The 15,794-nt window shown below is 39.2% G+C and overlaps 1 protein-coding gene across 2 annotated transcripts in view; it reads right to left on the reverse strand.

Annotated features, from left to right (window-relative positions):
• Positions 1 to 932: 932 nt before the first annotated feature.
• The window catches only part of LOC122809380 (basal cell adhesion molecule-like), a 388,726-nt gene continuing 373,864 nt past the window's right edge, over positions 933 to 15,794 (reverse strand). For both annotated transcript variants that reach the window (XM_044080832.1, XM_044080831.1), the window contains one exon: positions 933 to 3,639. The gene's annotated coding sequence lies outside the window, so the exon portion shown is untranslated. The remainder of the gene's footprint in view (positions 3,640 to 15,794) is intronic.

The raw sequence follows: 15,794 nt of genomic DNA on the forward strand, positions 1-15,794 counted from the left end.
TTTTTATATGTAACTTTTCTTGCGAGTTTAAATGATTGGTTTTATTTACTGTAGTGTTTATTTTGTTCAGCTAGAACTGGTAATGTTAGTGCTTAATGAATTTTTTAAATTTTTGTCAGTACATGGCAGGGTTTATTGTTATTTAAGGAAGTGTTTGAAGGAGTTATGAATCTGATGAAGCTCACATTACAGCAGTGGATGAAACACTTATTCTTTATTAAAAAGTTCACTAGTTACTGGCACCTACAAGCATATTTGTTTTTGTCTTAAGTTTTGTAGGTGGATTTTGTTGGTTGGATAAATACAGAAAATAAATTAACGCAAAAGGTTTACATTCTGTCGAAGCTCATGAAAGAATGAAACCAGAAAAGGTCAAAGATGCTTTTGAGATGCATAAACCTGTAGTGTTAGTGCTACTAGAAGCAATGATGAACCTTATTAGTCAAGAACTATAAACATTGAAGGTAGAAATCTTGTTTATAAGCTTCACGCAAAAGCTGAATGCAGCTCTCTCTTTAAATCTGTCTTTTTTTAGATGTGATTAGATTTTTGGTTTCCAATAAGCTGAAATACATTGTATCATATTTCTGCCTACTCCTACAAATAATGCAATTATTTTTACAAATTGTTTTGAATTACTGCATCAAGGCCACAGCTGAAGAAGCTTTACTGAGCTACTCCTTAACCTGATTAAGTAAATTTGAAAAAAAAAAAAATAACATAGTAGACCTTCTTAAAACAACACTATTTTAAGACAAGTACAGCCAGTATATGTCAACCCAAGTAGGTACCCCAAAAACATTTAACTGGCTTTTAGGCATTTTTTTGATCAGCACTTACGGCCAGCATATCCATGTAACTGTCAAAAACATTCTTAAAACTGTTTCCAACATCATCTTGCAACTGAGTGAATAGACAGCATACCAAACAACTTGTTTTATTTTTAAAAGTTTATTATCAGACTACATTAAAGTGCAAACTGATCATATTTCGTATACTGACATAAGATAAAAATCAGCAAACATTAGTCTAAAATGAAAAATTTTCACACACAAAAGTAAAAAAAAAATTAACTGAACCTCAAGTTATAAGAAGGCTCATTTACAGAACTGAATCCCTGCCCTTCTCCCCAAAAACAGAATGAAAGTTGTAATTTCAAAAATCTTTGGAAGAAAAAATTAAGCTTCATGTGCAAAACAATTCAGTAACTGGTTTCACATTTCATATCCAAGATAATACAGCATACTTTCTAGTTGTATATACTTCTCACATGTCTATACTGGAAACTCTACATGATTGGACAATGTGTTGGCTGCATCTTGATTTCCAAGATCACAGATATGAAGTTCTGACTATTCTGAAGGCCCTTGCTGCCCTATAAAGATTCTTTTCAAATGCAGTAGCATGAATGTTCAAAGCATCATGTAACACCACAGAGAACTAGTTACGCACATATCTATGCATAGCTGTTTATGGTCACACTTTTAAATGCAGCTACCCAATGAACAGCAGCCTTTGGCTATCTGACGGAGAAAAGTAAACAAAAATATTCACTTTAGAGTGCTGATCTGACAGACTGAACAATTCTAATCTGATTTTCTATGTCACCAAAGATACTCCTAACCACATGTCACATTCGACCCAGGAAGTAATAAAACGTTATCATGTAAATAAAATCTTATTAGTATATCAGGAAATTCAAATAAGTGTTGCAGTGATCGAAATCACTCAACCTGGCCAAAGCTTCTGACACAACTCTCCACTCGAGCATAGTAGAAAACCGAAATAAACCGGGAATAAAGCCCCATGTCACCCACTGGATTGCCAACTGGCTCAAACATAGCATGTTGGAAATCATAACAGGGGCAGTTACCTCCACAAAGAGGCCAGTTACCAGTGGAATCTCCCAAGGTTCTACACACTGGGACCCCTCCTGACACATACTTCTCTGAAATAAAAGCTAACACCAAAGGCCTCTGGCTGACTATGACTGCAGATGACTGAAAGCTAGTAGTTATTTAACCCCCAAATCCGGTTTTTCCCAGATAAAGAAATAACTGGTGCCAAATCGCAGACTGAAACTAAATGCAAAACAATGTATTATTTTATCCTTTGGGAAGTCATGTACCCCAGGGAACTACCACATTGACAATACACCCCTAAGAGTTGACCCAGTTGTTCAGGATTTGGGAACTTATGTGGACAGTGACCTAACTTTCGACCTAAGTGTGTCCACTGTTGTGAGAAAGTCCTTCTGTAGTGCACAGCTTATAAAAAAAGGCATTGTGTCTAGATCTATGGAGGTCATTGTCCTCCTTTATTCAGCCCTCATTAGACCAGTCAAGTATAATTCCCCTCTTAGTGTGTCTGTCCAGACACATGCAAAAACAGGAATACCCACACATATACCTTACTAAATGGATACAAAGCCTAAACAATACGTCCTACATGAACCAATTCAAAGCCCTGTCACTATACTTGATACCTTACAGACTAAGAGGTGACCAGTGTCTAAGCATACAAGGCATCCTCCAACCCAATACCAATCAATTTACTGCACATCAGCAAGTCAGGTGGCAACTGAAATACTCAGTCTAGGGATCTACACTTCTTTTGCTGCATCAACAGCAGTTTTGAGAGACAGGATACTTCTGTTCTGGAACAGACTCCTCATTCACATAAATCCAAGCTCATGCCTATCCATATTAAAGTACATCCTGGATCAATCAATAGAAAACATAAAATTTACCCCAGGATTGTCCCCATATTATTAATGGAAACAGACCGCTCCTAAATGCTTTATCACGTGCACAGGTCCCCTCAAATTATCTGCAGTATGATCCCAGTGATTCCAATTAAGAGTAATATACAATTATCCACCATGAGATGGATATACAATTATCCACCATGGGATGGTTAAGGCCAGTCTCACCAAATGGGATGGTGGGGGGCCAATCAGCAATGGCCAGAATTAACTTTTGGACAGCATGTGACAGATACGATAACAGAATTTCACAAGGCAAACAAACTGATACAGGAACATATGGTGGCAGAAGTTACCGTAAAGTGAATGACAAAAAGGTAAGTGAGTTAGACAGTACCTCTTCAAGGGCAATATATTTGACAAGAAAAACATTAAGTGTTATCAGAAATGCACTTGTTTGTTTATTTTTTCAACAACCCCACCATGTGAATAACATGCTACCTAAACTCATCTCAACTCTTCAAATTCCTTCAGTCCATCAGACAGAAATCAGTACATATCCTTCTCTTATTATAACCAGTCACGATACATTTTGATAGTCTGAATGTCAAAATATATACACATTTAAAATGTACACAAATAAGCTAGTAGGCTATGGAAATTGTCTATCCATATTCTACTCCAACTCTCCACTTTGCTTACATTACAGAAAATGTATTAAACAGTTTAACAAGTTAAATTCCCTGTCAAGCCTTAGAACTATACAATGGCAATCATAAGCCAAAAAATATTTAAAACAAAATTTCCATATTTATGATGAATCAAATAATTAAAGCAGATAATAAGAAAGTCCTTTAAAGCAAAGGTTCTTCAGACTGTTCCCATGAATACCTTGCTTGAAGAAAAAACAAAACTCCACTTCTCTACAGCACATCCTGTTTTAAAGAAAGCAAAAAACTCATTACACTTGGCATTTGTAATACTGACATTAGAAAACATAACCTAGAAGGAAATTCAAATGATTAACACAATAGTACAGTCTGCTGTTTAACCAGAATATGCAGCTTATCAAAGAAGTAGTGTACAAGAAAATATGTTGCCTGAAAAAAAATCCTTACCTGCGGACTACCTGGAGATCAACATGCATGTTCAATATCTAAGGTGTCATTTTTCAATATTTAAGTGCTAGACACAACATTTCTGTAAGATAAAGGACTTAGAAAATGCTTCAGATGGCCTGCCACTTTGAAGCTACTCAGCTGAGCTATGTCATCTGGCAAACTAGATTATTACGAGCCAAGTTCTTTTCCCAGATGTTCTCTAGCTAGCTGTTTGATTACAAAAGATAATCCCCTACACACAGACAAAGAACCATTGACTAACTGTGAATAAGCCAAGTCAAGAATAAAGCAATGCATGCAACTGTATAAAACTGGGAATTTAACAGCCTGGCAAGTTTAAAGGAGGTGACTCCATGCATGATACGACTGAGAAAGTACAGTTTTGTACCTACCATAAATGTAGATGTCCGATAGGTATGCATCTGCAGTCCTTACATATGGGTTGTCCTGCCTCAGGCAGCCCTTCGGTCGGCCGGATTCCAAAGTCTGGGTCCGGCGTCGGCTGATGTCGCCCTTTCCCCGACGTCAGAGCGCCTGGGGTATAAAAGCGTTAGCCGACGCCATCTTCCTCAGTTTTTCTTGCCCCAGATGCCAGGTAACCTCTAAGGAAGGCTAAATTTGGAGAAATGCATAAAATTCCAAACATGCACAGTAATATAAAACAAATACACCATAACAGATAACCCCAGCTAGCTGTAAGGAGGAGAAGAACCCTAGAAATACCACAGAGGGGAAGGAGGGAGGGTAACCTTGACTGCAGATGCATACCTATCGGACATCTACATTTATGGTAGCTACAAAACTGTACTATGTCCTTCAAGGATGCATCTACAGTCCTTACATATGGGTAGAATACCATAGCCAAGCTGGGGGTGGTAGGATCTAAGAAAAGGATGGTGTAGCTAAAATGCCTTGCAGGACTGCCGTAGCAAAGCCTGCTCTGGATCTGGAATATAAGGGTAAATTGTAATGCTTGGAGAATGTATGCACGGGAGCTCCATGTAGCAGCTTCTAAAATGTCCTTGGTAGCCACCCCTCTTAAGAAGGCTGTGGAGGTGGCTGTTGCTCTGGTGGAATGAGGCCTAATGTTAGCTGGGACATCTTTTCCATGAAAGGAGTAGCAGAACCGAATGCAATTTCCTATCCATTTTGAAATTGTCTGTTTAGAAATTGCTTTTCCTTGTACACCAGCAGCATATGCTACAAAGAGTTGGTCAGTTTTTCTGTAAGTTTTGGTTCTGTCCAAGTAGTATCGCAACTGCCTGTGGATGTCCAAAGTATGCAGAAGTTTCTCTCCTTTACTTTATGGATTTGGAAAGAAGGTAGGCAGGTGAATAGCTTGATTCAATGAGACCCTGGATACCACCTTTGGCATGAATGAAGGATTGGTTCTCAATGAAACTCTGTCCTGATGAAAAATAAGGAATGGTTGAACTGCCATGAGGGCCTGTAATTCAGATACTCTTCTTGCTGAGGTTATGGCCAGAAGAAAGGCAGTCTTCCAAGACAGGAACTGTAGTTCTGAAGATGCTGCTGGTTCAAAGGGAGGTAGAGTTAATTTTTCCAACATGAAATTAAGGTCCCAAGTTGGTACTGGTGGTTTCCTTGGAGGATTGATGTTTTTAATTCCCCTTAGAAACTGCCTTAGGAGAGGATGAGAGAAAACAGGTGGATCAGTATTGTATTCTGCTGAAATTGCTGAAGCATGAATTTTTATGGAAGAGTAAGAAAGGCCATTGTGGAGCATTTCTGCCAAGTATTCCAGGATATGTGCCACTGTCGCATCCAGGCCCTTTGTGGTGTTCCAGGTGCGAAATCACTTCCATTTTGCTGAGTATGCCTTTCTTGTGGAAGGCCGGCGAGCTTCCATGATGATATCCTTCACTCTCTTAGATAACTCATTCTGGTGAGGAGTCAAGGTATTCTCCAGGCTGTCAGCTGCAAGGTTTTCAGGCTGGAGTGCAGAGTTTTGTAATTGTGCTGTGTCAGGAGAAGTGTCCACTGTGGTAGAGGCCACGGTTTCGTGCGTGACAAGCTCCTCAACAGTGGGTACCAGTGTTGTCTTGGCCAGTCCGGAGCCATCAGAATCACTTTTGGCTGCTCTGTCCTGATCTTCAGTAAGACCTTGGTCATTAATGGAAGAGGAGGGAATGCATACACTGTCAGAGCATTCCAGCTGAAAGAGAGGGCGTCCACTTTCCATGCTTGTGGGTGGTATGTCCTTGAGCAGAATTTCTTCAGCTGATGGTTGTGGTGAGAGGCAAAAAGATCTATGTCCGGCCTCCCCCATGATTGTGTTATCTGAAGGAAGATGTCTGGGTGCAGCATCCATTCGTGTGGATCCATGATATTTCTGCTTAAGCTGTCCGTCAGTATATTGTCTTTTCCTGGCACAAACTGGGATTGCAGCTCTATGTTGAGTTTTAGGGCAAGTTCCCAAAGATTCATTGCCAGCCTGCAAAGAGGGTAGGAATGGGTACCTCCTTGTTTGTTTATGTACCACATAACTGTGGTATTGTCTGTCCTTATTAGCAGGTGGCCTTGATGCAGAAAGTGTTTGAAGGCCTCGAGTGCATGTATCACTGCCAGCATTTCCTTTTGGTTTATATGCATGCGCAATTCTTTTTGTGACCATAGCCCTTGGATGCATCTGTCCTCCATGTGTGCTCCCCATCCATGGTCTGAAGCATCCGTTGTAATGGTTTGGCTGGTTAATGGTTTGCTGAAGGGCAGGTCCCTGTTTGACTGGCTTGCTTGAGCCCACCACAAGAATTCCTTTTGTAGGGATGGAATGAGTGGTATCAAAGCTTCTAAGCTGTGACTGTGCTGAGACCATAAACTCCTTAGGTACCATTGTAGTTTCCTCATATGCAGCCTTGCTTGTGGAACCAGAAGAATGCAGGATGCCATGTAACCCAGGGCCTGCAGGATTTTCCTTGTAGTCAGCTGAGTTTGTTTCATCAGATTTTTGAAATAATCCGGTAGTTGTCTTTGTTTTTCTTCTGTGAGAAAAACCATTTGGGTGGTTGTATCTAGTTCTGCACCCAGAAAAGTTATTCTTTGGGATGGCACAAGTCTTGATTTGTGAATGTTGACTGTGTATCCCAAAGCCTGAAGTAGGCGGATGGCATAATTCAATTGTTTTACCAAAGTTTGCTGGCTGTCCGCTTGTATAAGGCAGTCGTCCAGATATGGGTATATTTGAATCCCCTGAAGTCTGCAGTGTGCAATTACTGATGCCAGGCATTTCGTGAATACTCTGGGTGCAGCAGATAAGCCAAAGGGCAATGCTGAGAATTGATAATGTTCTGAACCTGCATGAAATCTGAGGTGTCTTCTGCAACTTTGTCTGATAGGGACATGCTGGTATGCCTCCTTGAGGTCCAGAGTTACCAGCCAAGACCCCTTGCCCAGCATGGGAAGGAGTTGCTGTAGGGTCAGCATTTTGAATTTTGGCACAATGAGATAAGCATTCAGTGTGGACATGTCGAGAATAGGCCTCCATTGATTTTCTTTTCTTGGTACAAGGAATAGTCTGGAATAAAATCCTTGGCCTTGTTCTGTGAGAGGAACCTTTTCTATAGCTTTCATTTGTAATAGGTTGGAAATTTGTTTTAAAGCCTCTGCCCTTTGATTTGGTGGCAGGTTTGGCATGCCTTTTCTTTTTGGTAATGTATGAAAATGGAACCTGTAGCCTTTGTCTATTACCTGCAGTGTCCATTTGTCTCTTGTAATACTCTGCCAATTTTTTGAAAATAAAGATAGTTCCAATTGAGCCCTGGTTGGCGGGGTCAAGGTTAAGTCATTGAGTCTGTCCTTGTGCAGCAGTTGTAGGTCCTGCACTACCTCTCTGGTTAGGAGGCTGCCATTGACGTCCTCTGTAGGAGCCTCTAGCTTGCCCTCTACCTCTGGCACGCCTGTTCTTGCCTCTTTGAAATCTCTCAGTGTCTGGAAAGGACCAATTCTTAGAAGGCCAATTTCTGCTGAATCTAGGTGGCTGGACCTGGAGGAAATCTTTGACTGTTTGTACAGATTTAGCCTTTTCCTCAAATTTCTTTAAGACCTCCTGGGCAGTGGAGCCAAATAACTTTTGCTTTTCCAGTGGCGCACCCAGAAGTTTTGCTTTAACATGGTCTGGCAGAGTTTGTTCCTTCAGCCAAGCATGCCTACGTATGACTGCACCTGTCATTGCTGACCTACATGAAGCTTCCAATGCATCATAACCACACTGCAAGAAATGGTTGCTAACCTGCTGGGAGTTATGTACCAGATCCTGAAGGGACTTGCGATCTAGGGGTTCAGGTGAAGACAGTTTTTTATGCAATTCATCTAACAAATACTCTAGGTACGGTATCATACGGAATTGACAATTTAATACCCTCATTGAAAGAGTGGAAGAAGTATACACCGTTTTACCCCAATTCTCTAAAGCCCTGGACTCGCTTTCAGAGGGGAGAGGATTTTTAGTAGTGGCTGTTGCAACCCCTTTAGGGCCCTGGGAGATAGTTTCTGGGTCAGCAGAGTGGGCCTTGTAAAGGAAATGATGTGAGTCCAGGACCCTGTAGTACCTATCGGGTTTCACAGGAGCCGGAGGAAGGGAGTCAGGGGTAACACTAGACTCAGAGTACACATCATCAATGACATTCAAAACAGGAGGAATAGCCAAAGGCCTATGCTGAGGTAAATGCAAAAAGGTCCTTAATCTCTTCCTGGAATCAGAGAATTCTTGGCCCTGCCATTTAAAATGCTCTCTCATGGAGTGAAGGGTCTCCCCAAAGGACAGCTCTTCAGGAGGGGAGGCCTATGGAATAGATTCCTCTGCATCAGAATCCTCATAGGCCGTAAAGGCCTCCTCCTGGTAGTCTGAAAGAGCAGAGCCATCTGAGGCCTCATCCGAGGACTGGGGATCAGTGGGCTCAACCCTGGACCTTTTGTGTAGAGGAGGTTGGGAGCCCCTGTCCAGGTGTGGCTGAGAGCCCCTAATTAAGGAGATAAGGTCCTCAGCTAAACTTAAAATTTGTGAACCTGTAGTGGATCCCTGAGGAATAACCCTGGGAGGCAGAGTTTTAGGCTATTTAGCAGCTTTAGCCCTAGTGAATGCCTTAATGGACATGGATGCAGGGGGCCTGGCTGCTCCACGTGCTGGGGTAGTTTTGTCCAGGGAAATGGTGTCGGAAGTTTCCAAAACACCGGTTTCTGAGGGAAATTCTATAACCGACTCCGAGGAGGCCTCCGGGGCCGAGGTTGTCGGTTGTGCGGTTTCATCGGTCGGAAGTACCAAGGACTCTGTTTCAGCCGAGACTGAGACACTTGCGGCAGGCCTAGGGGTGGTTTCCGCCGAAACCACGGTCCGCGTGTGTCGGTCCTTGTCCTTCCGTTTTTTGGTTAAATGTGAAGTCGGAGTCTCCGACTGCATATTATAACAGTAACTAGCCCCAAAAAATTCCTCTGCAAACTCCGCCCGACGCCTGAGAGTGCGTCGATTGAAGGAGGCACAGGCAGTACAGGCAGTACAGGCAGAGACATCGTGGTCTGGGCCTAGGCAGGGGAGGCAGTAGGAATGGAAATCCTTATGAGGTATTTGTTTCCCACAAGTTAAGCAATTATTAACTTTAAGCGTTTGATCTGACATTGGCTGAGGCAAGAAAGAGTCCCCAACGGGGTACTTAGCTTTTGAAGTCTTCAGTAGCTGAAATTACAGGAGCTGGCCGACCGGCACTTGCGAACTGCTTCTGCTTCGGGCACCACGCGGCAAGAAAGACTGAGGAAGATGGCGTCGGCTGACGCTTTTATACCCCAGGCGCTCTGACGTCAGGGAAAGGGTGACATCAGTCGACGCCGGACCCAGACTTTGGAATCCGGCCGACCGAAGGGCTGCCTGAGGCAGGACAACCCATATGTAAGGACTGCAGATGCATCCTTGAAGGACATCTACTTACACAAATAGGAACTCAACCTGTAGTAATCATCTGGAAGCTAAACATGACTTTTTGGTGCTGGTAGAGGGGACATCTCTGGTTTCTACAATGTGCTTTAACTAGTACTTGTAATTTAATAAAAGACCATCAGTGTGCTACATTTGCTAAAACTGCTCTCTTATCTTAGCTCATAATAGTATTGACAATAATAATTTATGCAGGGGGTGTGAAAAGCTAACCCTTCCAGAACGAAGAACTCAAAACAACTGGAGAAAAAAGAGCAAGGCCCTGAACTGGAAGGTAAATTACAACATACATTTAATGACAGAGGAAAACCCATCTCTGCTTCTACAATGTACCCCTTTACTTGGTCTGTTTGGAGAAAGTGTATAACAGTGGCTCATAAAAATTGTCTTAAAAGAAGCTGTGGAGTTGCAGCTACTAGGTAGAGGAGCTGTGACCTAGCCCTACAGAGACTTATGTGGTATAAGCGTGTCAGAAAATGATGACTGCAAGCCACAAGAGTTTTAGACTGATCTGCCAGGCAAGAAGAAAATAAACATTTGTTCTGGGACACACAGGACAGATGCTGACATGTATTGATGACTTCAGAAATGTGCTGGCAATGAAGTGGAAATTGTGAAGTAAGACAAGGACCCTATGTCAAGAGGAAGAGCAATTGTGCATGTCTTGGTGTTCAGTACTGTCCACAGGAAAATCCTGGTGTGGACAGATAGAGTCTTAACTTCTGTTAAATGAGACATACCCCAGGTTGATCAAACAGTGAGAGAGCTTTTCCTGCAAGACAGTTTGAAAGAATCAGACATCCAGGTAAGGGTGGTTTTGAATAAACTCCCACCTTTATCTTGAGGTGTAAACAGTTCTACAGTCCTGCTTAACATAAGATGAAATAAAATAGAACTACTGGGGAAAGCAGATTCTGAGGAAGGGCAGACGTGCTTCAAAAAGGGAAAACTCCCTGAACTTGTAGACCGGTGACTTCCCTTGCCAACTGATCTGAAATCAGGCAAAAAGTACAGTTGTGTACACGTACCATAAATGTAAATGTTCAAGTGTTTTAACTGTTGCAGTATCACATTTGGGTTATCTGCTTTCAGTAGCTCTGTCAGCCTGATTAACAAAGTCTTGGGTCCTGCGTCGGTTGCTGTCCCTTCGTCCGTGATGTCAGGTCGTCAGGGGTATAAAACATGCAGCCGACACAATTACATAAGTTTTTCTTGCCCCAGATGTCAGGTGCCCCCCCAATGGGAAGCAATTAAATCTATAAATATACAAGGTTATACCGCCAACAAAAAAGCAAAAATACCAAAAAGCTTTTGAGCATAATAAAGGAGAGTAGAGGTATAGCCAAAAGATGTAAGGGGGCTGGAGGGAGGGCAACCAGGACTGCAACAGTGAATACACTCGAACATCTACATTTATGGTAAGTGTACACAACTGTACTATACTCTTCATGTTTCACTGTTGCAGTCATCACATTTGGGTAGATTCCCAAAGCTAAGGATGTGAGGAGGAATTTAGATAGCATTAGGACCAGCTATAAGGCCCTGCAAGACTGCAGTGGCAAAGCCAGCTCTGGATTTAGAGAAAATTGGCAGATGGCAATGCTTAGTGAAAGTATGTACAGAACTCCAGGTAGCAGCTTCTAGGATGTCCCTGGTAGGGACGCCTCCGAGAAAGGCTGTAGAGGTAGATGCAGCCCTGGTTGAATGGGGTCTGATCCCCTGTGGGATAGGTTTTCCACGGTGCTTGCAGCAGAAATTAATGCAATGGCCTATCCATTTGGAAATGGTTTGCTTCGAAATAGCCTTCCCCTCTGCCCCTGCAACAAATGCCACCAGCGGTTGGTCAGATTTCCTTTGATTTTTAGTCCTGTCCAAGTAGAATCTTAGTTGTCTGTGCACATCTAAGGAGTGCAGTATCTGCGCCCCTTTGTTCTGTGGATTAGTAAAGAAGGTTGGCAAATGAATGGACTGAGGGCCACACTGGATACTAAGATAAGGAAAATAGCAGACCTCTCCCTTAAAGTTGACCAGCGACCAGAGTCCAGCAAATAATACAATAAAAAAGTGCAGATCAACACCACGATAAATAAAACGAACCTTTATTGACAGAATATAAGCGCTTTCGCGTGCTTGCAACTGCACACTTATTCAGATGAATGTAACACCATAGTGAAAACCTTCACTATATATACAACAAACTGTAATTACTAAATATAATAATTAGTCTAATTATTCAATTAAATTGTCTGAAATGCATATCTGCTTAAAGCGGTAAGACCAGGCTAACATAGATACAATATATAGCAGTTGTCTCTTGTCACAGATCATTATGCTTATCTGATCTATTGGTCAATTACCACTATACATAATCTAAGCGACCACATAGTCGTGCTGTTCCATTCATGTTAAAGCTTCTAGTTGTCTAGATACCTACATTTAATTAACTAAACGTTAGCACAAATATAACAAACACCTGTGACATATCTAAAAATAAATGAATGAGTTTGCAGCAATATTGAAAAAGATTATATATATTATTGATTCCTACTACATAAATTTTTTTAAATTGGAATTGTTAAAATACAACAAATATATACATAATGTTTACTCCAAATGTATTAATAAGTACACATATGTAAATGAATGAATGAATATATGTTTGTTAGATAAATTAATCAATAAAATATATGTTATGAAGAAAATTTTATATATATATATATATAAAAGACACATATTAAAATACATATTAAAAGACAGATATAGATGAATGTATATCAGTTTCACCAATCAACTATACTGAATGTATTCATTGATAATTAATACATATGATATACAACATCCTATAAATATCATTATTAAATTTCACTGACTAATGTCAATATGATTAAATAGTCATAAATATATCTGTGAAATGTGACTATAAATATATATATTTATTTTTATTTTATTTTATATTTGTTGACCGGGCTAGTCTAGCTGGACATACATCCGTTTTCAGTAGAGGCCCGGGGAGAAAAGCTCCAACACTAGCAGTAAACAAAAAATATAAACAAAACAACGATATGAATGAAAAAGTACAAAGTACAAAGGTAGCCTTGTTTAAAAACAAATGACAAAAACAGACAATTATATAGGACTAAAATTAAAGGATATGCATCATATACAGTTAGTCTAACAAAAACAGATATGCAAAACACAAAGATAGAATTGAATGAGACAAAGAATTTATAGTATAGCCTATTTCTAAGATGTAAAATGTCAAAAATTGAAAGTCATATTTAGAGGCATAGTCAGGGGAGGGGAGGAAAGTTAGGAGTAGAGGAGAAGCAATTTCAGTCGGGGTTAGCACAAGGACAAAGCCACTGAGTTTTAAGATGTTCTTTGATATGTTTTTTGAAAAGAGAGGTAGAGTTTTGGTTAGATATTTCATGAGGGAGTTGATTCCATGTTTTTCCTGCAGTATTTGAAAATAGTGAGTCCCCAGCTTTATTGTAAGATTTAGTCAAGGATACTAGGAGTTTATTAGCAGAGCGTAGAGTACCTAGGTTTTTATAGGGTGAAATCAATTTAGTAAGGCTAGGGGTATTATCAGGGTAGAAAAGGGTCTTATGAATGATAAGTAACTGTTGATAGAGTAGGTGGTTATTCAGTTCTAACCAATCTAGTTATTTGAGGTTAAGACAGTGGTGAGTTCTGAGGGGAGTAGCAGTACTGAATCTAGCTATACTATTGTAACAGGTAGAGAGTTTGGTAATGTTATTTTTAGATAATTTAGTATATATAGCAGAGGCATAGAAAAGGGTGGAGATAAGGTGGGTCTGGGCAATGTTTTTTCTAGCTAATGGGGTAAGGAAGGGTTTAATTCTATAGAGAGTACCAATTTTGTTGTTAACAGCTTTAATGGTGGTGTTAATATGGTCATCAAAATTAAGATGGTTGTCAATAGTTACACCTAATAGGCGAGTGGTCATATCTGGGTTAATATTGGTAGCATTATTAGAGGATATAGTGAAGAATGGTGTGGGAGATTTACAAAAGTATATCAGATATGTATATATATAAATATGTAAAAAATGTATATAAATAATCTAAGATAAAATATAATATTTATGCATATAGATAGTGTATATAAATATTCATAATACCATGTAGGTGCTTAATTTTCCATGGTATTTATTTAGCAGTCTGACTGAAATAACTGTCAGTATAGAAGAAGTTTTTTATATATATAGCAATAACAATGTAAACGACAAGCTAAATAAAAGTCATAGTTAATGATGTTCATTTGAAGTTAGTACTATGTTATATGAGAAGATATGTATATATACAAATATGTATTTATATACAGGTAATTATATTATTTTATTATTATTGTTATAGTTCTGAGTATTCTTCGTTATTTACTACATATTGTCTCTTGTTTTCAATAAATATAAACCATTCTTTCAGGTGATATCTTATTTTAGATAGATTGGAGATGAATATTAACCTACTAATTACATATTATATATTGCTCCAAAATTTATTCGCATATAACAATATATTTATAAAATTCATAAAATTAGTGGTATTTCCGCTTTTTTAGATGTGACCTGATACTAATATAACTATTCAGGCCAGGATGTTGCTGTGCCCGAAATCTAAAAATCCAGTCTAATTCTAGATTTTCTAGGTCATTAAAATTATCACCTCTTCTCTTGTTTGTCGGTCTTTTTTGTATCATCCTAAAAACAAATTTATGTGTAGGGAATTCAATAATGTGTTTCGAGAGAGCATTTTTAGGATCTGCTTTCTTTATAGCATATAAATGCTCCTGTACCCTCTCTTTTAATTTCCTTGTTGTCATACCAATATAGAAGGCAGGACACCACTCACATGTAGCCAAGTATATCACATTATTGTCTTCATAATTAGCAAAGCATTTAAATTCAAATACAAATGGTAATTCAGGATGTACAAAATCTTTGTTTATTGAAATCCATTGTCAGGAGCTACATTTTCCATAAGGATAAGTACCTGTATAACTCCTGTGATGCATCATATCATTTAGTTTCTCATTACATAATATCCTTTTTAAATTCTTCATGTTTTTGTAGGTGAAGGTGGGTCTTTCACCTACTATTCTTTTGATTTCATCATTAGTAATCAATATAGACCAATGCTTGCTAATAATGTTCGTTAAATATTTGTTATCACTAGTATAACTAATTATGCACCTAACCTGTTTGAAATCTTGTTGTCCATATTGTTGTCCTTCTAATTTAGGTCTATGGAATATTTTTGACACTTGCCTAGATCCATTAATAAAATTCTCTTTTATAGTGACCACAGTTTCTGGATGGTACCCTCGATCCATAAATAATTGTTCTAGTTTGTTGAATTCATCATTACGTTCATTCTCATTCTGGCATATCCTATATAACCTAGTGTATTGTCCTTTCACAATATTGTTGAAAACAAATCTGGGATGCATACTCTCATGTTGTAGTAATGTATTTTTCCAACATTTTTTCCTATAAAGGGATGATGTTAATTTTCCTTTACCATCTTTTTTGATATTCAAATCTAGAAAATTAATATTAGAATATGAGTATTCAATTAAAAACCTTAAAAAATCTGTTGTTTTTTCTAGGTCATTAATGAATGTTTTTAATTCTATTGGACTTCCATCCCATACTAGCAGTATATCATCTACAAACCTGTAATAAGCAATCACCTTACAGTAATCAGGATGTGTGAACAAATTAGTACTTTCCCATTTATAAACAGCCAAATTCGCATAAGTATTGGCGCAGGGGGTGCCCATGGCCACCCCCCACTGTTGAATATACAATTGGCTGTTGAACATCATTACACTGTTCGTAAGAACTATTTCAAGTAAAGCATTTAATAAAATCTGTTCATGATTATTATAAGAAGAAATTTTGTTCAATAAGAATCTTACTGCTTCAAGTCCATAGGTATTAGGTTTTTGATTTTTAGTCCTGTCCAAGTAGAATCTTAGCTGTCTGTGCACATCTAAGGA

This window comes from Protopterus annectens, chromosome 8.part0, assembly GCF_019279795.1.
Source record: "Protopterus annectens isolate FY-2018-M chromosome 8.part0, PAN1.0, whole genome shotgun sequence".
NCBI lineage: Eukaryota > Metazoa > Chordata > Ceratodontiformes > Protopteridae > Protopterus > Protopterus annectens.